This window comes from Anser anser (assembly GCF_964211835.1).
Source record: "Anser anser genome assembly, chromosome: 14".
Taxonomy (NCBI): Eukaryota; Metazoa; Chordata; class Aves; order Anseriformes; family Anatidae; genus Anser; species Anser anser.
The window spans coordinates 19,804,610-19,830,048 of NC_139735.1; the positions used below are offsets into that span (position 1 = coordinate 19,804,610).

The window sequence follows — 25,439 nt, forward strand, 5'->3', positions numbered from 1 at the left end:
TTCTTTATTTTGAAATTTGCTGGTTTTAAACATAAAAAAAGTTTGATCACAACCAGATAAACCAGCTGGTAGTTTATTTAGGAAAGTTTATTTAGGAAAGAGCTCAGATTTCTCAGGTTTTGTCTCTCAAACACATAAACCATGCCCTTCGTGGATTCACTCTGGGGAACAAGTCTGACATGGGGAAAGAGCTTCTGCTGGCCATAGATTTCATAAATCCACTTAATCTACAAGCTATATTCTGCTTTTTTTATTTTTTTTTAACCAAAAATCCCTTACTTCTTCCAGAGTGTTCAAGCTTTGTTCTTTCATGGTCTCAGCACTTGTTCTGCTGAACCCTTGCTGTATTCAATATGCACCAGGTCTAAGTGTGACCAGCTCTGAGCAACTTCAGGGGATCTGAACTGCGCCATAGGAACTGGAAAACAAAGGTCAGGAAATGTCCCTGGAGGAGATGCAGAGGGGAATTCACACCTTGCTCACCACATCTGTGGGATGCTCCAGCCCACATCATTTCCTCCGTGCTGTTCCCAGGCACATACAAGGTAGCACAGCAAGTACAGAAATGTAGGGGACATCACAGCGCTGCTCTGCAAATTCTGTAGCTATTTCTAAGAATACAAAAAGAAGCTTTAAAAGTTGCTATTGTGAATTTGTCATTTTGCACTCCCTTTGTGGAGTACAAGGTGGTGGAGAAGGAGTAGCTGCAGCCTACAGATGCAGTTTAGTATTTTGGGATTGCTTTTAAAAACTTCTATGTGGGTGTTTGCAAAAGGATCTTTTTTTATATATTTTCTTCACTGCTAATGAAACAACCATCTTTTACTCATACTTACACAATCCATCATAAAGTAAATCAAAAAATCTACTTGTCCTAATAAGAATTTCCGATGAACAAAATTAGTCAAGAATAAATATTCTTGTTGTGAAACATGTTCCAGGCATGTCTGCCAGACTCCTTCCATCCAAAGTCGCAACATTTAAGGGTCCCAAATACAGCCTGGATACAAGGAAAGAAATTGCACTGTTGTTGAAGTGGATAGAAGACACATACCTGCTTAGGAGGCATTTCTATTCATGCTCCATGGACATGATTCCCAGGGCTGGAGCAGAAAGCCAGTCAGGGCTTGGTTTATGTGATGCTAATAGGGCAATCATGAGTTCCCCTAACAGTACTGCTCCTTAACCATGTTATGCTGCTCCTGGTGGGCAGAATGGAGGGCTCTGGTTTTGGCCTCTGGGTTGCTGATAGGGGATCAGTTATGAATGGGATCTGCACAGATGAGGCTGTGGGGCACACAAGACAGCCAGCACCATGCTGGGCTCAGAGAGACCACCTCCTGTCGTGGGCATCCAAGTGCTGCTAGCCCCCCGGCTGACCTGACAGCAGACACAAACCCTTCCCATGCCTGGTTCTGGCTTCAGACTCTGCAGTGACTGACCCAGATTTTCTTGCTCACTCCAATATCTTGTCCGGGAGCCTGCACGGACTGAGTTTCTCTCTCAAACTTTGTGGCACAGGAGGTACAAGCCACGAAAGCTGCTACAGTGTGAGATGAGCCAGGCTCTGCACTGCAGTGTCACCAGCACAGCCGCTGCAGCTCCCTGCCAAGGCAGAGGTGTGCTGGGTTCAGAGGGAGCTGCTGGCAGCATGTTGTAGCTGCTGCCCAGGAAGCGGCCAGCCTGCATCTGCCTGCAGGTCCGAGAGTGCCAGGGTGAGCCTCTTTGTGCTCAACACAACAGCCTTTTGCTTCACCATTTGGAGAAGAGTTCCCCTCCCTGAGGTATTCCTGTTATCCTGGAGATAACTCATTCCCAAGCTCTGTGAGCTTGTTTGCAGACGGGCATCTGGGGAGCACGACCTACCCTCTGCAAGTGACTGCATTGTTAACACAATTCGGTTGACCTTCAGTCAGCTTAAATACAAAGAACTCAAACAAGCATTATTATAAAGGGAATTTTTAAAACCTATTTCCTTGTTTTGTGTAATGCACGAGATGGGGAAGTTACGGATTTGCCTGCAAGGACAAGCGCCGGTTATAGCATGGAAAGCACAGTGATGTCAGCGCAAATGGAGCATCTGCACATGCTGCCTGGGTGCACTCTGAGTTTCCCTGTGTGCACCTTCTGCTGCCCTGGGGGCATGCTGAGATACCCTGGGGACACACTGAGATCATGCTCAGATACCCTGGGGGCACTCTGAGATACCCCGGGGGCATGTTCAGCTATCCTAGGTGCACGCTGAGCTGCCTGAAGTGTGCTCCACTCACCCTAGGATGTATGCACACCTGGGCATGGCCTGGCACAGCAGCTGCCCCAGCTGCACCTCCAGCTCCCCATGTCTCACCCCACAACTGCTTTGCTGTCCACACAGTGAAGTTCAGAGAAGCCCTAGCATGACTCTGTTAGCTCTGACCACGCTTCAAGCCCATGGGCTTACATCAGTCCCGTCTTGCAGCTTTGGGAAGTGCTCACTCGGACTGGCATCACAGCTACGCCTGTGCTAGCACAGCGAGGCAGCTTGGGACCACATGCGCCTCGTGCCCCACAGCCCTGGAGCCAGCCTGTGCCAGCCATCTCCATCCAATGGCTGAAACCTTTTTTTTCATGTCTGGGTACCTGACCTGCAAGGAGACCAGCGTGTTTAAAAGAAATGAAGCAGAACAGTAGGAATAGCTTCAGGGCTGTAAAGAAAAGCAGTGCGTTCCCCAGTTGCAGTAGAGGCAAAACTCCTCTCCACCCCGTCTGCCGCATCCTGCCTGCCTCACGACTACGTTTTTCTAGGCTGGGAGGAAAGAAGGGGCTATACACCTCCCGTCTCCAGCACCACACAAAGTATAATGATAACCATAAAGAAGATTTTAAACAAACTTCAGGTTTGCAGACATGAACTTCTCCACAAAATTAGAAAGTGAAGGTAGTAATCATCACGCGGCCGATGGGAAACCCAGCCACAGGGAGCTTGAGGGTCATGACCAGGTGGCTACAAAATGAACCTAGTAGAAGAGCTGCGGTTAGGAACCAGGTTTTCCCAACTCTGAGCCTGCATAACATCTCCATTGCCAACAGGTAATGTCCTGTCCTTTCGTGAGTATGAAACAGGACTCCAGATTTTGGAGCGCCTTTAAGTCACTTGCTGGGCCTGATTGTCTTCTGATGAAGACAATCATGAAAAACAGGATGCCATAGTTACAGAGCAATTTTATTAACACCCTCTAGATCATCTGAGCTTAACATTTGACTCCTGGGCAGTTCGGATGTGGCTCCCACGTCAGGACCATGCTGTGTGAATAGCTGCAAAGCTGTGCCCCCAGCACCCTGCTGGCAGATCCAGCCGGGGCTGGACACCAAAGCTCTGGGAGCCAGCAGCAATAGCTCAGCTCTTCCCGGAGGGGAGAAACGAGATCTCCGGGGAACCTTTGCCTTGCACCTCATCTGAGCCACATCAGCAGCCTCCCTCTCCATAGCTCTCACACAAAGGCTGCGACATGCCAGTCGTTCTTCTTCCCCAGAAGCCAGGGAAGATGCACCCTGGTGCTGCTCACCTGCCCAGAGCTGCGCCTTCCTTGACCCAACTGGCAGGCACGTGAAGCAGGAAGGTGGGTTTTATCCCCCAAAATGACAAACTCAGAAGGTTGCACGGTGGCCTGTCATTGACCCAAAATGCCAAAAGATCAGACCCCTTTTCTCCCGCAACATGGAGGTGCAGCACTAAAGCTCTGTGTTAAATTGCCACCCAGTGTTAGAGTGGGGGATGCCAGAACAAGCTACCAGAGCCTTCTCCCACTGCACAACTGGAATTCATGATTTTTGGTTTGCTGTCTGATTGTCAGACAGCTCACACCCTGCAGCCGTAGGGTGGTCATAACTTACCCTGCTGTACCAAGAAAAGTTGTTTCAAATTCAGCACCATCTGATCAAATGACTGCAAATAAAGGAAGCAGCAGCACAGCTCCTGATGGCTGCAGCTGTTAAAATGTTTGTTCACTCTGCGAGCAAATGAACTTGTGCTTTGGAACCGTCACAGATACTAACCCTTTCTAACTTTAACAAGCTTTTATAAGACTCTGTAAACTTCTGGTACATGTAACATAACTTCTGTCTTCTGGATGCAACAACTATTTTTGGAGGGGATTGCTGTCCGCAGTAGGCTTTTAACTAAGATTTATTTCCTGTTCATGCAAAAGTAAGTCACTACTCTAAGAAATGGAGTTGTATTTGTCCAAAACCAGCAGGGGAAAAAACATTTTGACCTCTTCTGACTCTTCTTGTGTTCCTTGGGAAATCTTAGGGGAAACAGTCTCAGTTCAGAGGTACCATGAGGTGCACCTCTGTGCACATGTTCCTACACACCTGGAGCCTGGTGGACTTGTGTGTGTGTAACAGCAAGGCCAAGTCAGCCCATCAGCACTTGGCAGTGATCGGCTTGCTGCGCCCTACGGACCTGCCAAAACTTGTGGATAGAGAAAGCGGGAAAACAGAAGAAAGGTGTTTACTTCGGACAGCGTGTGTAAAGGGGGAAATGTTTCATCCTCTCTGGCTGTAACAAAGCCCATCATTTTCTGGGAGCCCACCAAACTCCCAGTAGTTCCCTTACAGATGAGGGCTGGTGAGCTCTCCACCAAGGCGATGCCGTGGTGGGAGGAACTGCGATGGATTTGGGGGAGGGAGGTTGGATAAACAGCCTCAAGGAGGTTGCCTTCATGAACAATTCCTTCAGGCACTGACTATCAAATACTACCAGGCACTGACTATCAAAGTTTAGTTTTATATTTTGCAGCATTAAAACTTGCTGAATCTCTTCTGCTGCCCAGTTTTTTTGTTTGGTTGGTTTTGTTTTTTGTTTGTTTGTTTGTTTGTTTTCTGCTTCTGCTTTCCAGCCAAGACAGGAACACGCTGTCATTCCTGGGAAGAACTCTTCAGGATGAGCATTGTCATTTTCTGCAGACAGATTCAAGGAAAGTCTGACTTAGGCTGCTCTGGAAACTTCTCACATTACCTCTATCCCTGAGTACTGCACGAGCTGCTCGCTCTCAACAATCCTTCACAATCCCTCCGTGCACACCTATTTATCATCAGGTTCTTTTTCAGAGGGTTTATTTTACCCTAAAATCTCCTGGCTTGTGCAAGCCACTTTCTCAGTGGATTAAGAAATTATTCCTCTGGAAAAGGGTATCTTAATTACGGAGTTGATTCTCCCTCTATATCAATTAATCCTATTTCCTTCATTAAAATTAAATGTGATTGTTACCAGGATGAGAGATCCAGCTAACAGTACCATGGCCATAAACTCTCTGCAGATCCATTAGAAATGAATTGTAACTTACAGATCCTTGAGTGCTGGTATCAATTTCTCGATTTCTATCATAACTGCGGTTATTGATACTATGCATTCATCACAAAAAAATATGTTAATAAAAAGTGCTACATATTCCCTTTACCAGCAATATTCATTGTTCATAATTTTTCATTGACCAGTTGCTCAGGTTGGGTTGTGCCCATTCTAGGTGCTCAGCAGCACGGAATGGGTGAAACCAAAAGAATGCATGAATCCTAACAAGCCAGTGGTGTTCAGGAGCTTGTGTGATAAACAGTTTAACAGTAACTAAGCTCACTGCCTCGTACTTTCTTTTTTTTTTAATTTCCAGAAAATAAACAAATAGTAAGCAGTAAAGGTATCCAGGTAGAGTAGATTTAATGCATAAATATTGTTCTTTGCCAAATGATTTTTTCAGATGCATAATCAGTTCATACCAAATTTTGGAACATGCTCATGAATAAACAGCAAACTGAATTAGATACTTCGGTTCATCGTATTAGCAAAATTGTTCTTCACTGACTTTCAGGACAAGGAAAAGCCAGGAATGCTGTTCTCAGCTGCACCGGGGACATCTCCCTAGTACAGCATTCAGCTCTTTGCCCTCTCAGAGGAAGTGCTGCCAGCCCTTCCCACTGCTACCTCTTGCCCACGGTGCAGCAAAGCTCACCTCCTGCCTCTCTGTCCTACTGTGGAGCTGCCTTAAACCATCACACCACTCTCACCCAGCTCAGGAAGCTGCGACAGGTGAATACGATTTAAAACAACCACGATAAAAGAGAAATGACGGTCTACAGAGGAGGCTGGGAAGGGACGGGGAAGGTCACGCTGTCAGTGGTTTGCTATTAAGGTTCAATGCAAATTTTATTTATAACTGATTGGATCTTTGTGATAAAGCTTCCAGCACACGTGACTTCCTGAGATGCCTGGTGCAGCCCTGTGCACAGTGCAGCCCGGCTCCTGCTCCTGCTCCCACCCAGGCAAGCAGGGAAGGCAGAGGAGGGGAAGGAAGGCAGGCTGAAGGGCAGGATGGGGAGAGCCCCCTGAGCCCTCCAGCTGTCCAGAGCTGGCTTACAGCTTTTCAGCAGCACGAACACCTTCGTTGCCATCTCCTCGCTGTTTTCTGAAAGCAGGGGAAGGTTCTCCCTCAGGCGTAACTCCTCCGCTGCAAAGACCTGTGGAGTGTTTGTTGGAGCATGCAGAGCATCAAAAGGAAATGTCAGCGAGACCTCTGTGCCGGTGCCTTTTCTGTAAGGCCAGGTTTTGATGCCTCTGCTCACAGCAGAGTATGTAACTCCTGAAGCAGTGATGTTCAAGGAGCTCTTTAAAAAGGGAGATATCAACCAATACAGCAGAGACCGGCTTTCTCAGCCCTTTCTCACTTCCTTCCCTCCCTCCCCCTGCCTCAGCCAGTCCTGCTACTGCTTCACCTTATCCCATCCCCACTGCTAAAAACCTTCCTTATTTAAAGCAATGGATTGGGTATTTCGTTTTCTCTTTGCAGGGTGGCAAACTGCATCATGTCCTGCTATGAATGATCCAGCACGCTTGGTACAAGTTGCTGTCTAACATAGGAAGGGATGCTATCAGCTCTGAGTGCTGATTGAGAATTGCTCGCCTTTTGTCATGCCAGTTACCTCTGAAATAGGTTCACTCGAGGAATTCACAGGCAGCAATCAGATGTTTTCCTGCCTGCTTTTCATCACAGCTCATCAGAAATCAGGATACAGTTGGGGAAAGGGCAGGGGAGAGAGTCTGAGATGTGATAAGAGAACAAATCCACCCGCAGAAGAGGAACTGATTTTGCATTTTTTTTTCCTGCTTATTTTACAGTAAATAAAGAATTAAGGAAGATTGCTGAAAATGTGTCCATTCAGGCAGCAGCTGAATTCCCTGCTAATTGCTTTGGGATGGTGAGGGAGGAGGGAAAGTGTTGGGACATTGCAATAAGCAGTAAATGGTGTGATTGGTGACTACCCCAAACCTTGTGTCTGCATATATGCCACTAATGGTAGAAATTAGAGACATGTTCTTATAATCCCCCCCTGTTTAGTGAACGAAGATGAACTTTGAAAAAATAAATAAATCCTTTCTACATGGAGAGAGGGAAGTGGAAAGCCATTTATCACGGCACTTCTCTTGGATGAACAAATAGTGCCCAGCCTCTGCTACCCAGCTCTTCCCTGAACCAGTCCAATATGCAATGCTGCTTCGACAGCCCACGACTTTCATGAGCTCACTGCTTGCTGAGGGAGCCAAGGTCTCAGACCTGGCTTGTGAGCAGGGCAGGGAGAAGAAGGACTTCTCCAAAGCCCACCATGAAATGGAGCAGCACAAATAAGGTTAGCCCTGGTCATGCCCTAAGTCAGGTTTGGTTCCTTCTCCTCCAGGTTCACAGGGAGGAGCGCAGCTGCTGGGAGCTACATGTTGAATGAGCACCAAGAGGCGTGTGCCTATGCATCCTGGATGCACTCGGTAAGCAGGCAGGAGTGCCTGTAGTTACAGTGCACCTGCTAAATACACCTGTGCAACAAGCATAAACTGCCCTTGCAAAGAGGAACAGGAAACACTCAGCTGAAACAATCTCCTCCCTGTTATCTGTAGCGTTGGTTTGTTACACTTAACCCTGCTTTTGAACCAAAGGAAGAACATCCTAATGGAAAACAGAATCAAAATCTTTCACCACCACCAACCTAGCAGATCCAATGAAGACTTCACCATCAAGTTAGCAGATCCGGTAAGTAAACAATTTTTCCCCATGAGTTTTCCTTGCAATCTTGGCTGTTTCACAAAGAGCAGATCACACTAAAATTAGACTTTCCCTACAGGAAGTTTCCATTTTTCATTTTTAAATAAATAAATAAATAAAAAATAATAATGGAAATCTGCTAGGTCGGTCATTTAGTTATTTCAGCTCCACATTTCTCTTCAGATGGAGTGGAAAACAGATTCTTAGGCCATGGAGAGACAAATCAGACAGGGAAAAGGGGCTGAGGGAGACCCTGAGGAGCTGTTTAATCAGAATCAACTGTATTTTAGTCCACTGTAGATGACATTCAGGGATGGAGATTCTGCATTCTCCTTAAGCAGTATCCTGGGGGAGTACGCATAGAGATTTTTCTACAGTCCACCCTAAATCTTTGTGGCTGCATTTTGTTGCTGTGACATCTTTTCCTACCCCTAGTAGACACAGACCTATTACTGCTCTCCTTTCTGCAGACGGGTCTGTACTGGTGAGCAGTGCCACGAGCAGGGCCCTGCTCTCCTGCTCTGCTCTCAGATCCGCACCTTTCCTGAAGTGCTATTCCCAACCCGAAAAGAGCGCTGGGGAAGGACTCCTTCCCTGCCTTACGTATTGCATTCCTCCGTGTGAGATCTGCTCTTGACTCTTTTTCAGCACTAATCAGTGGATTTTGTTGTTTCCACGCTTTATGTGTGCTTCACATCCTTTTCCATGCAATACCTTCCTAATCAGTAATTGTCCATCTGTTTTGTGTGCAGTAATTCCTGCCTCGGGAGCTCATAGTCATCAGGTCCATCAGCCTTCCGTGACAGAGCTGCCCTGTGACAGACACAGCATGAGTCCTAGAGGAAGTCTCATGAGAAACATCGCGGAGTTCTGCCCTGGATCCACGTTCAGAACCACTTGGTCCGACTGGGCACTCGGGTGCGACAGGGCTGGCCCACACAGCGGGCTACAGGCAGCGGACTGCACCCGGGTCCTGCCTCCTGCATCTCTGCCTCCCGGGTATGAAAACCGGTGACTGAGAGCCACAGGCTTGTGGTGAAAATCCTACATTCATGGCAACTGATCCTGTCCCACCACCATGTAAAGCCTTGTAGCAAGCACACCTGCACTGCTCTCAGAAATGGGCCTGAGAAAGGAGGAGGTGGCATTTGCTGGCATGCGGCATGCCACAGAGCCACCACACACAAGCCGTGCCAGCAGATCTCTGTACACACCTCTGGTTCCCCAGAGAGCAGCTCGCCACGTGCTAGGGAAGGCTCAGAAGAAACCCTGATGCAGCGCGATCTTAACATCTGTTTAGGAAAGCTGTCTGTATTTATAATCAAGCCTGTATGTATGACTGTGGCTTCATGCTCATTCATATGATATGTGTACGCAGCCGACAGTGAAAATGGCATCTTGATGTTGAGCAACAAGCACGTCATCTCACCCTCCTTGCATGGCTGGGCACACGACACCGTGTCTGCAGCCCTGTGCTCCATCCCCAGCGCTGCGGCGCCTGGGGGACACACAGGACCCGGCCCGGCATACTGCCTGCCAGGACAAAACAACTCCGCTGTAAAAGGTTCTGACAAACTTACACGGCTGAGAGAGGCCGTGCAACAACTTGGTGCTTCGTGTTTCTGACCGGGCGCTCGGTGTCTCCGGCTGCATTTGTCCTCTCGTGGAACCACAGCCATGCCACACGGCACGGTGTTCGGTTTGTAACTGCACTGATAATGTAGGAGTTTGGCAGACCAGGTTCCCTGGCCCACACTGTTTCCTTGACCACCCCAAGCACTGCTAACAGCTTCTGGTAGGGCTTAGCATTGCTCGCAAAGGCTAGATAGATGAGGAGACAAGTTTACAAGAGAAGAGGCTCCAGATAGTCTGGCGGTGTTTCCCCTGTTAACAACAGAGCAGCATGGCAGATAAGGAGCCCTTGCCTTCCTGAACACAAGCAGAAAAGAGATCCTAATTCATTCATTGTTTAAAAAAGTGCAGAGGGGCACAGGAATTTAAACTTCAGCTAGGTTTTTACTGTCTAATTAATGCTGTTGTAGAGGGCTGGCCAGAGGAAAGCTGAAGGGGTGAAGACCTTTTCCCACCAAGTCTCCAAAGGAGATGTGGACGACCCACCTCGCTGCTGTAAAGGGAGGGAATGAGCATCGCTCCATGCTCCACAGCAATCCTACAAATGCTCTGGGGTTAAAATTAAAAATCCTTTTTGGTGTTGCCACCCATCTCTTTCGCTACTTGACGGGAAGAAGATCTCTGTTACGAGCAGTCTCCTCCCCGAGGAGGAGAGACTCCTCTGCCTCGTGATGCAGAGGGCGGTGGGGGCCTCACAGGGCACAAAGACCCATCCAAAACTGTCTGGACACAACCCCCTAGGGAAGACAACCTCTTGGTGGCCAGGGCAGACTGAGTTCACGGCTGTGACGATGGGGAGGGGGAGCTGCAGTGCGATGCTTGATTCAGTGCGGATGCTGCTGCGCGGCGTCCCAACACTATTTTTGCCTGAGTTTGGAGCATTGGTGAAGGATGATAATCAGTGTGCACTCTGTTTGTCATTTTTCTCTGCACATGTCTCTGGGGTGCTTTTCTTGCTGCTGTTGTTTTTAGCCACGCTTTTTTAATTCTTCATCACCTAAAAATGTTCTCCTGTGCCAAGATCAGAGCTTTGAGTCTCTCTTGGGCTCCCTATATTTGGATCCCTGATCTGGGCTCTCATTGCTATTTTTTTCTGTTTTTAAATAAACAAAAGCTGTCACGATAAATGTCCACAGACCCAAAGAGTAGTGAAGGATCAGATGTTTGCTAGAGGGATGTGGCTGTGGAAGACAGAGGAACCGACTGGGAAACGTTGCAGCACCAGCCACCCAGCACACGTCTCAGCTCATCCATCAGGCAGCGATGCCAGGAGGGGAAGGCCGGGGAGTTCTCAGAATGGGATAAATGCCGATGAGCCAAAGAGAGGCACTAAATCTGCTGCCACCATTATCATTCCTGCTAGAATAAATAACGGTGAGTGCTCTCAGACCACAGCCCTTCTCATTTTCAAAGTGCCAAGCAGCCAGAAGACACTCGGTTACAGGTAAACCTTCGCCTGCCTCCAAGTTTTTTCCTTGCCCTTCTTTCTGCCCAGCATAACAATTGCTGCCATGGGGCTGGCTCCAGCAGGGCAGGGCAGCATGGGGATTAGCAAAGCAGCAGGGGAGTACAGGGGCTGTGCCCCCCACCACACCGGAACCCCACAAGGTGAGGTTTCCAAAATCCTCCTCACAGGGCCCTGAGTACAGGTGAAAGATGGGGAAGGTGTGTACCTATGTTACATCAAATGCAAAACATGCGATTATTGACTTTAACCAAGAACTGCAAAGTAACCTGAAATATAAATTAGTGTTCAAAGCCTGTTTCATCACTCATCAAGCAAATTTCAGCATCCCTGGTAAGCAGACCTGGCTCAGTGCGGTTACTGAACACGTCCCCTCATATCCAACCAGCACTGCAAATGGGAGGAACCTGAAAATGCTACCTGGTCCCCAGCACTGTCCTTTGGAGAAGATGACTCTAAAGCTGGTCCTGAAATTAAAAGTTCTTTCCCCACACAGGGTTAAAGGAAAATTGAAGACTTCCTTAAAAGCAAAGCTGGCAGCCTTGTCCAAATCCCTGTGTGATCAGGCACAGACTGAGCAGGGAAGCTGAACTTGGCACCACCTGGCTCAGCTGTATCCTGTCCACCTCCCATTATCCACCTCATAGTGGCTTCAGCCCTGCTAATCAGAAAAATGTGACCAAAAACCATTTTTTTTAACAAGGACATTCTCCCTGAGACAATTTAGGAAGAGTGAAAGACCCTAAAAAAGCTGCTGTGTGCTCAGAAGGAACAGCTTCCCCATTGCAGACCAGGCTGAGGACTCACCCATCCTTCCAGGAGGTCTCAGAGCTTTCTGCACATCCATATGCAGCCCATGCTCCTCACAATCTACTCCCCACCTTTTAATTTTTTACCTCTCCCTGTAACTACTCAGCAACATCTGTGCTTGTTCCAGGAAACCAACGAGTCATCTTTTCCAACGCAGAAGGAGTTTCTGCTCCAACATGGTTCAGCTCAACTCTTCCCTTACTTGCCCAGTCCCCAGATGGCACCAGGCTGAGCTGTCCTCACTTCAAATAAGCATTCAGTCCTGACCAGACCTGCACATACTTGGGATCTGTTCACCACCTCTGCAGCTTACAAACCAGACTGAAAACATCCTGAGACAGGTCTTCAGGCAAAACCTCACAGCAGCACCTGGGGGCTGGTGCAAGAGCTGAAAGCCAATTTATTTGCCAAATGTAATTTTCCTACACGTACTATCTTGAAACATAATAACATAAATCAAAATCTACATGCAGCACTCTTTCTTCTGTCTAATCTCTTTAGTTATTAATAGAGTCTGCAGCTCCTGGACTAAGGTGTAGCATTTTCGCTTTCACTGGCATTTCCCTACCAATATTTGCTATCAGAGTTACTCAGTTTATCACCTTTCCTAACTATTGTGATATTTCTAACTCCAGTGAAGTATTAATGACACTGAGGAGCACGCTGGAGTTTTCGTTGCCTTATCTTGCTCTGGGTCCTTTCCTCTCTTAACGGCAACTCGAGCGCCCTTCTGGTCCCTGTGACCTTCTCAGCTTTAAAGCGAGAGCGGGATGATGTCCTGGATGAGCAAAGTGAACCTGTGTGATTTCAGCTCTTACACCAAAAAAAGTATTTGCCCCAAATCCTTCTTTTTAAACAATAGTTAGTCTGAAGAAGCTAGTCCTTAATAAAGCCCTAATTCTCTTTGATGTCTCCTACATAATTCATTGGAAGCACAATCTGCTGAGTAGGAGATTTTTTTCATGCAATGTATATTTACCAACCAGCTTTTATACACCAAACAATGGCAGCATCATGAGTTTCATGACAGTTTATTGGCATCCCATTGTCATGGCATTATAATGTAAAAGATCACTCTGGGCCCCCTATTGTGTTAATTCCAGAACAAAAACTTTAAAGTTACTATTGAAGAGGCTATCAACACTTTCAGGGAAAAACAACCCAAATCCCCATGTCAGCATTTCTAAAGTGTCTGTATAAATCAAAAATAAACACCTCAGCAAAACACAAGATTATGGTCTCATGCGAGAAGCATGTTGCATTGAATTGCAAAATCCACAGTGACCAGAGCCCATGTTTCTCCTTCTGCCTGACCCAGAACTGAATTGACAATCTCACACCCATCCTAGGCTAAAACAGTTTAAGAAAAAGCTGGCTGAGAGCTGGTGCTCAAGGGAGCCATGCAGGAAGGAGATATTCCTTGTTGGAGTACTTTATTCTATAGGAAAGAGGATGCAAAGAGAGAGTGGCCTGGTGCACATGTGGCATTTAGGAAGGACTTTCCAGCAGCTGCCCAAGGAAGGGCCCTGGAAGATGGGGCACACCACAGCTATTGACACAGGGGGGCCTCAGGGGTTAGTCACTAGCCACAGGACACCACCAGGCCCCTATTTTAAGGGGGTTCTGCAGATACTGAGGGGAAGTTTTAGTCAGGGCTCCGTGATGTTGATAGGGACAAGACAGGAGAGTGCTCAGTGCTGGCTGCCTGTAGCCACGCTTTTCTTCCAGGAGCTAAAAATTTACCTTGCACAGAGGTCTTCTCTGATATTTGCACCCGCTGTGCCCTGACTTCATGGCAGATTGTCACCCACACACCATGGTTTCTCATGAGGAGCCCATTTTTTTTTCCTCTCTTTCAGCAGTTGCTTCCTCCAGTGGTAACAGTTTCCCAGTGGATTGGAGAAATCCTGAACTCAATGGGCAAAAGAGAGGAAATTCCCTTCTACCACCGATTTCCTGCTTTCCTGGTTATATTTTACATTGTGCAAGTATTGCTTGCTTTATCATATTAAAAGTAAACAGAAGTGCAGATAGGGCTGGTCATTTTCTTCCATGAGCTGTAATAGAGGGTTCCGATCAATGAGATCATACAGCTAAGCAGGGCATACAGAAAATCATGTACTCCTAAAATACGTCTTTGCAATTAGATTTTAATTGGCTCCTGTGATTTTCCCCTGACCAGCAAAGCTCTTAAACAAGTGGATGAAAGCAAAAAGCAGGAAGGAAGGCAAACTCCATCTTCCACCAGCAGCAACAGGCCTCAAGCAACTGGCCATTACATGCTTACACAGTAGGTCTCTCTGCCACAGGTCCTGTTTTACTTTCACCAAATTCTCACCCACCCTCATGGGGTGAGAGCAAAGGGGTGAAGCCCAGGCCCATAGCACTGCATGTCACAAGCAAATCTAACCCAGAAGAGTCTTGTGCACCCTGCAAATGTCCCCCAGTGTGTTCACTCTATAGTCCCTTCACAAAATAAAAGTTTTCTCTGGAAATCTCCTAGAAGTAAGAAGGGTGATGCAAGCCCCAGATATTCAGTCACCTGCTACCAGCCTCATCCAGCCTCTGACTTCCTCCCTGTTCTGCTCTGCTAGGCACAAAGGCTGTGCACATCAGGGAATATTTACTGATTTATGCAGCCTATGGAAGCTAAGAAGACCTTCTGTTTCCCATGGATGCTCTGGGGCTTTATGGCATCACACAGTGATGAGCTGTGAGGTGAACCTGGCTGCTCCACCATCAGAGCAGTGTCCTGCAGGCTGCAGAAGGATGAGCAGCACCTACTACTCCTGGGGACCTGCTGTGCTCTTCCTGCCAAATTTCAAGCGAGAAGCTGAGGTATCAAAGTTCTCCTATTTCTCCTCGCTGGCAGTAGTGGGAACCCAGTTATTTGCCTAAGATCAGGCAGGACAGACCTGCGATATCCTCCTGAGAAATTAAGCAGGTCATGTCTCCAGCAGACAGCATCCCCATGGCTATAAAGTAACTCTCCTGATTTCATCCCAGAAAACACTGGCTTCAGAGTAAATCCTGGAATCCACTTAATATAGACATTTTTTTGTTTAAATGTCCCTCAAGACCTTTTAGTTTCTAATGCTTAGGATATGCACATTTGTACTAATTTTTGTTTAAAAGTCAGCTAAGGTTCAGCTTAGATCAATTCCTTCTTAGTTTGAGCTAACTTAAGCCACTCTAAGATCAATTCTTAGAAACCTTATTTTAAAAAAGCAAACTGAAACATAAAGTAAGTTCTTACTTCCTTTGAGCTGCCATGGCTTTCTATAGCATTTACAACACTTCCCAATGTAATCCTCAGTAAAACTTGGGCTCTGCATGTCACTGGCACATAGAAAATAGGTTTGAGTTTTATAATTTCACAGATGCTTTTGAAAATCTTATTTATTTATATGAAGGCTAAGCAGCTAAAATAGGCGCTGTGCAATTCTGTGTAAAATGGGAGTAATTCAGAAGCACAGAATCACAGAATCGTCTAGGTTGGAAGAGACCTCCAAGATCATCTAGTCCAACCTCTGTCCTAACACTAACAAGTCCTCCACTAAACCGTATCACTAAGGGCTACATCTAAACGTCTTTTAAAGACCTCCAGGGATGGCGACTCAACCACCTCCCTGGGCAGTCCATTCCAATGCCTAACAACCCTTTCAGTAAAGAAGTTCTTCCTAATATCCAACCTAAACCTCCCCTAGCGCAACTTTAGCCCATTCCCCCTCGTCCTGTCACCAGGCACGTGGGAGAACAGACCAACCCCCACCTCTCTACAGCCTCCTTTAACGTACCTATAGAGAGCGATGAGGTCTCCCCTGAGCCTCCTCTTCTCCAGGCTAAACAACCCCAGCTCCCTCAGCCGCTCCTCGTAAGACTTGTTCTCCAGACCCCTCACCAGGTTCGTTGCCCTTCTCTGGACTCTCTCGAGCACCTCCACGTCCTTCTTGTAACGAGGGGCCCAAAACTGAACACAGTACTCGAGGTGCGGCCTCACCAGAGCAGAGTACAGGGGGACAATCACCTCCCTAGACCTGCTGGCCAACTGCTTCTTATGCAAGCCAGGATGCTGTTGGCTTTCTTGGCCACCTGGGCACACTGCTGGCTCATATTCAGCTGCCTATCAACCAATACTCCCAGGTCCTTCTCTGCCAGGCAGCTTTCCAGCCACTCATCTCCCAGCCTGTAGCGCTGCTTGGGGTTGTTACGCCCCCAGATGCAGGACCCGGCACTTGGCCTTGTTGAACTTCATACAGTTGACCTCAGCCCATCAGTACAGCCTATCCAGATCCTCCTGCAGAGCCTTCCTTCCCTCGAGCAGATCGACACATGCACCTAACTTGGTGTCATCTGCAAACTTACTGAGGGTGCACTCGATCCCCTCATCCAGGTCATCGATAAAGATATTAAAGAGGACCGGCCCCAGCACTGAGCCCTGGGGGATTCCACTAGTAACCGGCCTCCAACTGGATTTGGCTCCATTCACCACAACTCTTTGGGCCCGGCCATCCAGCCGGTTTTTAACCCAACAAAGCGTACGCCAGCCCAAGCCACGAGCAGCCAGTTTCTTGAGGAGAATGTTGTGGAAAACGGTGTCAAAAGCCTTACTGAAGTCAAGGTAGATCCCATCCACAGCCTTCCCCTCATCCACCAAGCGCGTCACTTGGTCATAGAAGGAGATCAGGTTCGTCAAGCAGGACCTACCTTTCATAAACCCATGCTGACTGGGCCTGATTGCCTGGTTGCCCTGCAAGTGCCGCGTGATGACATTCAAGATAATCTGCTCCATGAGCTTCCCTGGCACTGAGGTCAAGCTAACAGGCCTATAGTTCCCCGGGTCTACCCTCCAACCCTTCTTGTAGATGGGCGTCACGTTTGCTAGCCGCCAGTCGACTGGGACCTCCCCTGATAGCCAGGACTGCCGATAAATAATGGAAAGCGGCTTGGCCAGCTCCTCCGCCAGTTCTTTCAGTACCCTCGGGTGGATCCCATCCGGCCCCATCGACTTGCGTACATCCAAGTGTTGTAGCAGGTCACCAACCATTTCCTCATGGATAGCGAGGGCCACATCCTGCTCCCCATCCCCTTCCACCAGCTCAGGGTACCAGGTATCCAGAGAACAACCGGTCTTGCCACTAAAGACTGAGGCAAAGAAAGCATTGAGCACCTCAGCCTTTTCCTCATCTTTTGTAACTAAGTTCCCCCCCGCATCCAGTAAAGGATGGAGATTCTCCTTAGTCCTCCTTTTTGTGTTGATGTATTTGTAAAAACGTTTTTTGTTATCTTTAACGGCAGTAAAATAGGTTACATAAAAAACTTACAGTATTGTGAAAAGCAGAAGCTTACAACCTGGCAGCTATGACCAGTGACTACTATGGAAAAGCATCACAATAACCAAAAAACCAGTGAGATTCAGAAACACAAATATCTCTACGCAGTGTGAAGGGAAATCTGCGGAGTACAGATTCGAGGGAAATGACTGAAGCATACCAATGGAGATATTTAAAACCAGACACTTAAATGGGGTTACATCACGCTGGCAGTCAGTCACTAGTGGAGTTTGACAGGGCTCCTTTTCAGGGCCAGTTTTCTTTAATGTTTTATTAAATGGCTTGGATGCAAGACTCAAAGGTATGCTAACTAAGTTTGTGGGCAACACTAAACTGAGAGGAGCTGTTGACTCCATCAAGGATAGAGAGGCCTTGCAGAGAGATCCTGACAAATTAGAGGGCTGGGCAATCACCAACAGTATGAAGTGTAACAAGAGCAAGTGCTGGATTCAGCACCTGGGTTGGCACAACCCTGGCTGTAAATACAGACTGGGGGACAAGGGGCTGGAGTGCAGCCCTGTGGAAAGGGATCTGGGGGTTCTGGTTGATGGCAAGTTGAAGATGAGCCAGCAGCAGGCCCTAGCAGCCAGGAGGGCCAACCTTGGCTTGGGGTGCATCAGGCACAGCGCTACTGGCTGGTTGAGGGAAGTGGGTGTCCTCTGCTCTGGTGCGGCTTCATTTTGAGTTTTGTGGGCAGTTTGGTGCATCACAGTATAAGGACATAAAATGGTTAAAGTGGCCAAAGAATGGCTATGAAGACAGTGAAGGGTCTGGAGGGCAAGATGTATGAGGAGCAGCTGAAGTCCCTTGGTTTGTTTGGCCCAGAGCAGAGCAGGCTGAGGGGAGGCCTCATGGCGGCCTGCAGCTCCCTCACGAGGGGAGCGGAGGGGCGAGCGCTGAGCTCTGCTCTCTGGGGACAGCAACAGGACCCAAGGGATGGAGCTGGGACAGGGGAAAGTCAGGCTGGGTGTTAGGGAAAGGTTCTGCACCCAGTGGTGGTTGGGCACTGGGACAGGCTCCCCAGGGCAGTGGTCATGGCACCAAGGCTGCCAGAGTTCAAGAAGTGTTTGGACAACGCCCTCAGACGTGCTGTCTGACTTTTGGGTGGTCCTGTGTGGAGCCAGGAGCTGGACTTGGTAATCCTTGTGGGTCCCTTCCGACTCGGGATATTCTGTCATTCTATGATTTTAATAGACCATGACTGCTTTTCATACCGTCTACCTTCAGAGGCTGACATCTTTCTTGGCACAGTCAAGGCCAACACCACTGATGTACAGGCTTAGCTTAATGAGAAGAATTTAGCCTGGTTCACCTTCTACCCAATGAATAGGACCTCACTTTGCAAGGCACCCTGCTAATTCGAATGGCTGCACTCATAAAGCAAGGTGCACAACACAGCATGCCAGGTCTGGTCTCCAGCAGCTCACCCAGACTCTCTTCTCTCCTTGTACATGCCCCACCTGGCACTGCATCAACCAGAAGGTCTTGTCACACAACAGAACCCAAGGAACAGCCTGGAGTTTGCCCCAGGAAGGGATCAAACTGCTGCCCAAAATCATTTCCTTTCATTCTGTCCTTCCAGACACTTTCATATGGGCTGTTGAGAAATCCTCACAGTCAAGTGAGAATTTTAACAGTTGTGTTTTTGTTTTTGTTTTCTATTGTTATTGAAGGAAACAACTGGTTTATTTCTTTTTTTTTTCTTTTTTTTTTTTTTTATCATTCCCCATCTGATATTTTGGAGTTAATCATGAAGACATTTCCTTAGCTACAGCTTTTCTTTTGTTTGTATTTTTCATTTGTAGGTAAGAGAACGGATAAGATGATCAGAGAAGTCCTTTTCTGGCTTTAAATATCCATAGATGAAACTAGTGATAATATTACTTTCGGCTTTGGGGTGGGTAAGATTTTCCACTTTGGAATCTGCTTTTCCATGGAATAGCACCCCCAGGGAGCGATTGCTCATAGGGTGATAATCTGTCACTGGCATAAACCAGCGTATCGCCACAATAACAGTGTGTCACCTGCACCACAGACACTGCCAGAGCACATGCCAGGGGGTTATGCCTGATTCTGATACTAACCACTAACAGTGATTTGGAGAAGTCCCTTTTTCTCTCAGCTTTCCTTCTAAAAGAAGAAAATAATGGAGCTGCTGTCTTCAGAGAAAGGTGTAGAGTAAAAAAATGCACTAGGGTAAGACCGTGGTATTATTATCATGACAACTTATGCTACTTGACTTGCTGGCCAATACCTTTTCTCAGCTGGAAGTCTGGTGATAGCAAAGGTAGATGGCACTTCTTGCCAGGGAGAAGGGTGATTTGGAGAATAACCTCCAGCATATGCTGGAGTTGAATTTAGAGCTTTCTTTTCCTGTTGCGACTCTACCATGTGCATCCAGCAAAAGAGTTTTTCTGGATGTAGCATCCTGTTGATTTCTAACATGCCTGGAAGATGCTTTCTCTTCATCTTTAACCCTCCTTCTCATTACCATTTCACTGATTCCTTTAGCCTCCCTTATCAGGCAACTGCATGTTCTAACTTCTAATTATATTCATTGCTATTACCTGCCCTTATTTTTCTGTGTATATATTGACTGCTTTTCGCTTTTCATATTTTATTTCCTTTTTACCTTCTCTGCTGAATGATAAAAATTTTGCTCGGTAGTTTTTCCTGTTAGGGAAAACATGTTTTTGTAACATCCCCATGGAGGACCCATAAAAAGGAAGTATCTTCCATTGCTTTGACTCATCTAAAATCAGCTGCATCTTTCAAGTCCTCAGGCAGACCTCTGAGAAAGGCTTTAATGGTGACAGAGATGACTTCCCTAATGTTAACACAGCCATGGCACACCATCAAAGAGGCCAGCAATTCAGCAGATTGCCACAAACATTTTTCTGCAACTTTTCTGGTCCTTATAACAACCTGGGTCCCACCTTGCCACTCACTTCACAAGGGCCCAGTAGCGCACACCTTGTTTAGCTGAGGCGCCCCACTGGAGTCAGGGCACCTCAGGACACCTCCTTGCCTGATGAGCCAGGACTCCTGCATGGAAGAATTCATTCACAGGATCTACCATCCATCAGTCCAAATAAAGCCTTCTGCATTTGAAGAGAGTATTGTGAGCTTTTCATGGATGCTGTGAGAGTGGCTGCTCAGATGCTGAAAGGAATAATGTCACAGTTTACCAATTTCAAGCACTTTCAGGCATGAAGGTGGAAACCAACTCCTTCCTGAGGAACGGACACACCGTCTGTACCCTCCATGTGGCTTGAAAAACTGGGACTTGAGCGTGCAAGAGAGTTGGGCAGGGCAGCAGCAGAGGACAGCACTGCAGCAGTGGGCAGAGCCCAGAAATCTCACATTCCTGACCCTTGAGTACTTCTGATACAGACAGATATAGGTATATATATATATATATATACACACAGTAACTTAGTGCCAGAGATGGGGACAGCCTGGAGAGTTGGCAGTGTTCCCCAAACACCTGGATGGGCACACTGAGGAACCTACCTTTCAGTTAAGTCCCCACCCTGTGCCCCTCCAGGAGCGCAGGAGCCAGCTGGGAAGCGGCTGAGGTTCCCACTGGGAGGGACATCGTGCCAAGGACCCGGGGGGAACGGCTGGCTCAGGAGAGATCCAACTGTGCCTCATCCCCCTGTAACGTACGGCATCAAATCCATCTCCATGGGAACTATACTAAGGGCAGAACTTGTCTCTACCGTCTCAAACTGAAAGGGGAAAAAAAAAAAGTAAAAAAATGAGCCTCACAGCAGCGCGACTCAGGGCACACTGAGCCCAAGTAGAGTGGTGGCTCTGGTGCTCACGGCTGTGAGCGGTGCTGCTGCAGCATGGAGGGCAGCAGCAGCCACTGGCCATGACTTCAGCCTCCTGGTGCTTGGCTGAGCGTGGCTCTCGCCCAGCCAGGGACCAACAGCCGGGCCCTGAGCTCGGGGGGAGGCAGCGGGAGCGTGGGGATGCAGCTGGTGAGTGTGAGTGGGACCATACGGGTCTGATTTTCAAAGCCTATGCAGAGGTCTTGGACTTTTTTGACTCTCTTGGGTCTTTTAAGCCATTGCTGTGGGTGCGAATACCTTCACCAATGGGGCCAGAAGGAGGGGATGAGGGCACAGTGGAGGAGGCCCCAAGCTCCCACCTCGGCTCTGCAAAACACCAGATCAGGGGGCTTGGGAATGACTCTTGCCCTGGGGAGCAGCAGCCCCACCACCGCCCCTTCCAGCAGCGCACGAGCCACTGGGCGAGTGCACCTGCCGCTATTTTCTCTAATTGCTCCCCTAATCACATAAAATTTTCGAAGTCCTATTTGTCTTCTTACAGAGTAATTTGCTTTCCGCTGTGCATTGCTGACTGCGTCCCTCACTGTAACCCACGTGTCTGCAGCCGCTCGAACGCACTGGGCTTGAGGAGGGGCCTAAATTGGATTATTTGTTCTAATAACAATAAGTCTAATGGAATTACACAACATGACCAAATTAAAGTCAGCTGCTCTGAAACTCCAGGTTTCGGTCTCATGTTAGCTAAGAGAACAAGCAGACGGCGCATCCTTTTCCCAGCTCCTGACCCCCACGCAAAGGCTCCCATGGGAGATAAGCCGCACTCTGCACTCGCCAAGGTGAGGGTTAGGCCGTGCTGATAACCACCAGCTTCTACAGAAAAAAGGTAGCCCCACACCTAAATGCACCAGGGAGAACAGGGATCCCCTGGAAATGGCCATGAAGGAGATTCAACATGAAAGCCATGAAGCACTTTCGTCCTCCACCCCATAAGGTGCATGGCAGCGAGGTTCTTCCCAGCTAAAAGCAGCCTGCCCAGCTGAATGCCAGCAGCCACATGTGCCCGCACAGCAGCAGCCTCGAGCTGCAGCTGGAGCTAGGCTGGATGTGCGTTTTACCTTTCCTGTGGCTTTACTCCCCCAGCCCCCAGAGGAGGCAGTAGCAGAAACTATGCTGACGTTCAACTCTCTGGGGACCTGAAGGGACTGCCCTGCTCTCCCTCCCCAGAAGTAATTCCTAATGGTGAGGAATGATGCCATGCTTTCTCTTCTCCTGTATCAGCACAGATATAGATGATACCTATATAAGCAGATGATAGGATAGCTGAGGCCAAGCGCACACCTGAAAGTAGAAGTTGCCATCACCAGCTGGGATAAAATTTGGGGGGTCAGTGCAGGTCAAGTAGAAAGGGTGCCCCCTGCTCCTCAGCATCTTTTCAGACAGCATTTGGAGGGAAACACTCCACTTCCCAGAGCAATCAGCCAGGCTTCCAAAGAACTGTTATTATCATTTGATTTGAGAAACTACCTGAGGAATCAAGCATGGGGACTGGCACGTCAGAGCAGAGAATGGTTTCTCACTTGGCATTCATCACCATCTTTTTCAGTAAATGGGCTAGGGAAGCCAGAAGTGGATAATTAATTAATAGTTTTCCCATAAGGGAAGATTTTCTTTAACCCTCAGGAGCTTAGCGATTGTTATGCCCTGACACACAAGGCTCTATCGACTTCGCACGCTGTTCGGCGAGATGTTTAGCTGCAGAACTCTGTGTTTCTACAAGGTGCGCTACAGGCTTTGTGCTAGGTCCCAAGGCAGTGTGAATCAGCAGGGCTGCATGACGAATTACGGAGAGTGCTGCCATTCACACAGGCTGGGCACATGTACCTGGGAATGGGCCCAGGCCTGGGGCCATCGCTCTACCCCAATTCTCCACTCCCGTACACCAGCAAGTGCTGAAAGGACGGCACGGCAGTCCCTCACTTTTCACACCAATGCCAGCTTTGGTTTCAAACACAAACCGACAACAAAGATTTCCATATTGTGTAGCGTGACAGTTTGATGTGCAAGGCAATATGTTTCCTCCTTGCACCTCCTTGGCACACACTCCAGACCTTCCCTTGCTGCTCCTACAGCGAGGGAGATGGCAGGGAGCACGCTCAGCCCCTGCAGAGGACCCCACTGTCCTCACCACAAGGCTCTCAGCTCCTTCCACCCCCTCAGAGCACTGTGGGACCGGGATCTGGGCCCCCTTCCTGTCCTTGCATCCCCCCAGGCACTGCCTCCTGCTGTCTCCAGCTGAGGATGGAGGAGTGCAGAAAGCATCAGAGCCCCGAGGGGTCCTCAGAGGAGCGGTGGGGTATTCCTGCCTCCTTTCCAGCATCCTTCTCACCATGACCTGCCTGCACTTCTCTGTGCCATGTCAAGCCACCTCTCTCCGTTCCTGGGAAGGCATCGCTCCTTGCCTTCCGCTGGCAACCCCTGCCACTCGCTGTAGGCGGGCAGCTCTCGCCCAGAGGACTTAGACCCTTGCTCTTTGTCCTGCCTCAGATTACCTGGAGATAGGCACTACTTGCAAGAGGGGAGCAAAGGTGGAAAGCTGGAGACGTGCCAGCTGGTTCCAGAGCACGGGGAGGCCATGGCGGCAGCGAAGCACCAACGGCACCCGCGGGAGCGCAGCTGGCACAGAGGAGCTGCGCGTGCAACTTCGGAGGCTTCCTAGAGAGCTTGGACGGGCGCACTCAGCGTGCTGCTCCTGCTACTTTCAAATCTGTGTTTACAAAGTCCTGGGGAAATTAACCTATTTAAGTCTATCCCCAGCAGGGGACTGTTTAAAGAAATAGGATAAATGTACCTTGGTGTGTAAATACTTATTATTTAGGCAAACAAACAGGTTCACTCATATGTTTGTTTTTCAATTCAGTTACTGGACAGTATTGACGGTGCTGAGGTCAGGCAGGGAGAGGAAAAAGGAAACAGCGAAGACCTTTCCAGAGGCTGGAAGGCGGGTGCTGCTACTTGCACACTGCAGGGGGTCCCCCTCCTGGGGGGCGCACCACAGGGAGCCGGGCTCCCTCCTGCCCGGAGCATGCCCACAGATCCTTGGCCACTCACCTGCCCCCGGAGCTGTTCTGCGCAGCACTCTGCAAAACCCCGTGCTGCCTTCCCTGGAGATTGCCCACGTCCCAGGCTATCCATCAGCCCTGAGATGACAGCAAACTCCAAGCAACCCTGTAGAAAAGTCCACCTTGCCTTTGCTATCCCAAGCAAAAGTAGCCAACTGCTGTAACACGGGGCAGAGGAAACCATTCTCCTCCAAGAAACACAGCACAATATTCCCATTAAGAGAAAAGCATTTGATTTTGAAAAAGAAATGATGTCATAATGACATCACACACTTCAAAGCACGGTCCAGGCCAACTGCCACTGCTGTCTGGGAGCTTAAAGCCCATCAGCCGGGACCGATCTCCTTCCTAGCTGCCCCGAAGCAGCAGAGACTTGCAGCTGTGTAATGTTTTAATTACTCACCCTTCTATGAAGTTTCCATAGGGGAAGTTTGTTTTGGAGCTAGGTGAGATGCTCTGGGGGTTCGAGGAAATGACACCAGTTTTTCATTCACAGACACGGCTCCGTCCCTCCTGGCGTCAGATCCACAAATTGGCTCCTCTCCCAGTACTTGAACGCACTTAAAAATGAATAGGACTCCTGCTAACTTCCCTCGTCTTTGGAGTAAGTCTGAGCAAGGTCGACGTTCAGCAGCAACGAAACACGTAGCCTCAGCGCCATGGGCTTGGAACGGATACAGAGCCTGGACAGCCTGGATGTGACAGGGAAAGCTTTGCGCTGTGGACCCCGGGACGTGGCTGTCAGAGCACAGAGCTGTCTGAATTCCCACAGCTCTGCTCCTGGAAAACACCTTCCTTCAGCATCACTTAAGCAATGTTTCCTATTCCTGCAAAGCCCGACAAGCCTCTCTCCCTGGTAACTTTCTCAGTGGCATCAGGCTCCTGTTCTGTCCCAGCTGGAATAATGGTTTTCGCCTTCCTGTGGGTCACTGATGACAATTCCAGCAGTTTGCAGAATATCACTAGTTGAACAGACGCAGTAGCATCAGAGCTAGCAGGCACGCATTCTGGTAACAAATTCCAGTAGGAACCCCGAGGAGGGGTGTTCCTACCTCGCTGGCTATCCGCACTCACACACCTCAGCCTTCCCCTCCAGCTATGCCAACAAAAGCAACGGCACAAATCTACACCGACACTCCGGGCGCTCGCAGATGCCCACATAATGCCACAGACAAAGGCACGGCCACGACACACAAGTCTGGGTGCCCACCGAGCGC

The 25,439-nt window shown here is 48.6% G+C and overlaps 1 protein-coding gene across 9 annotated transcripts in view; it reads right to left on the reverse strand.

Moving 5' to 3' along the window:
- The window catches only part of HTR4 (5-hydroxytryptamine receptor 4), a 166,512-nt gene that overhangs the window by 103,627 nt on the left and 37,446 nt on the right, over positions 1–25,439 (reverse strand). The gene's annotated exons all lie outside the window — the stretch shown is intronic.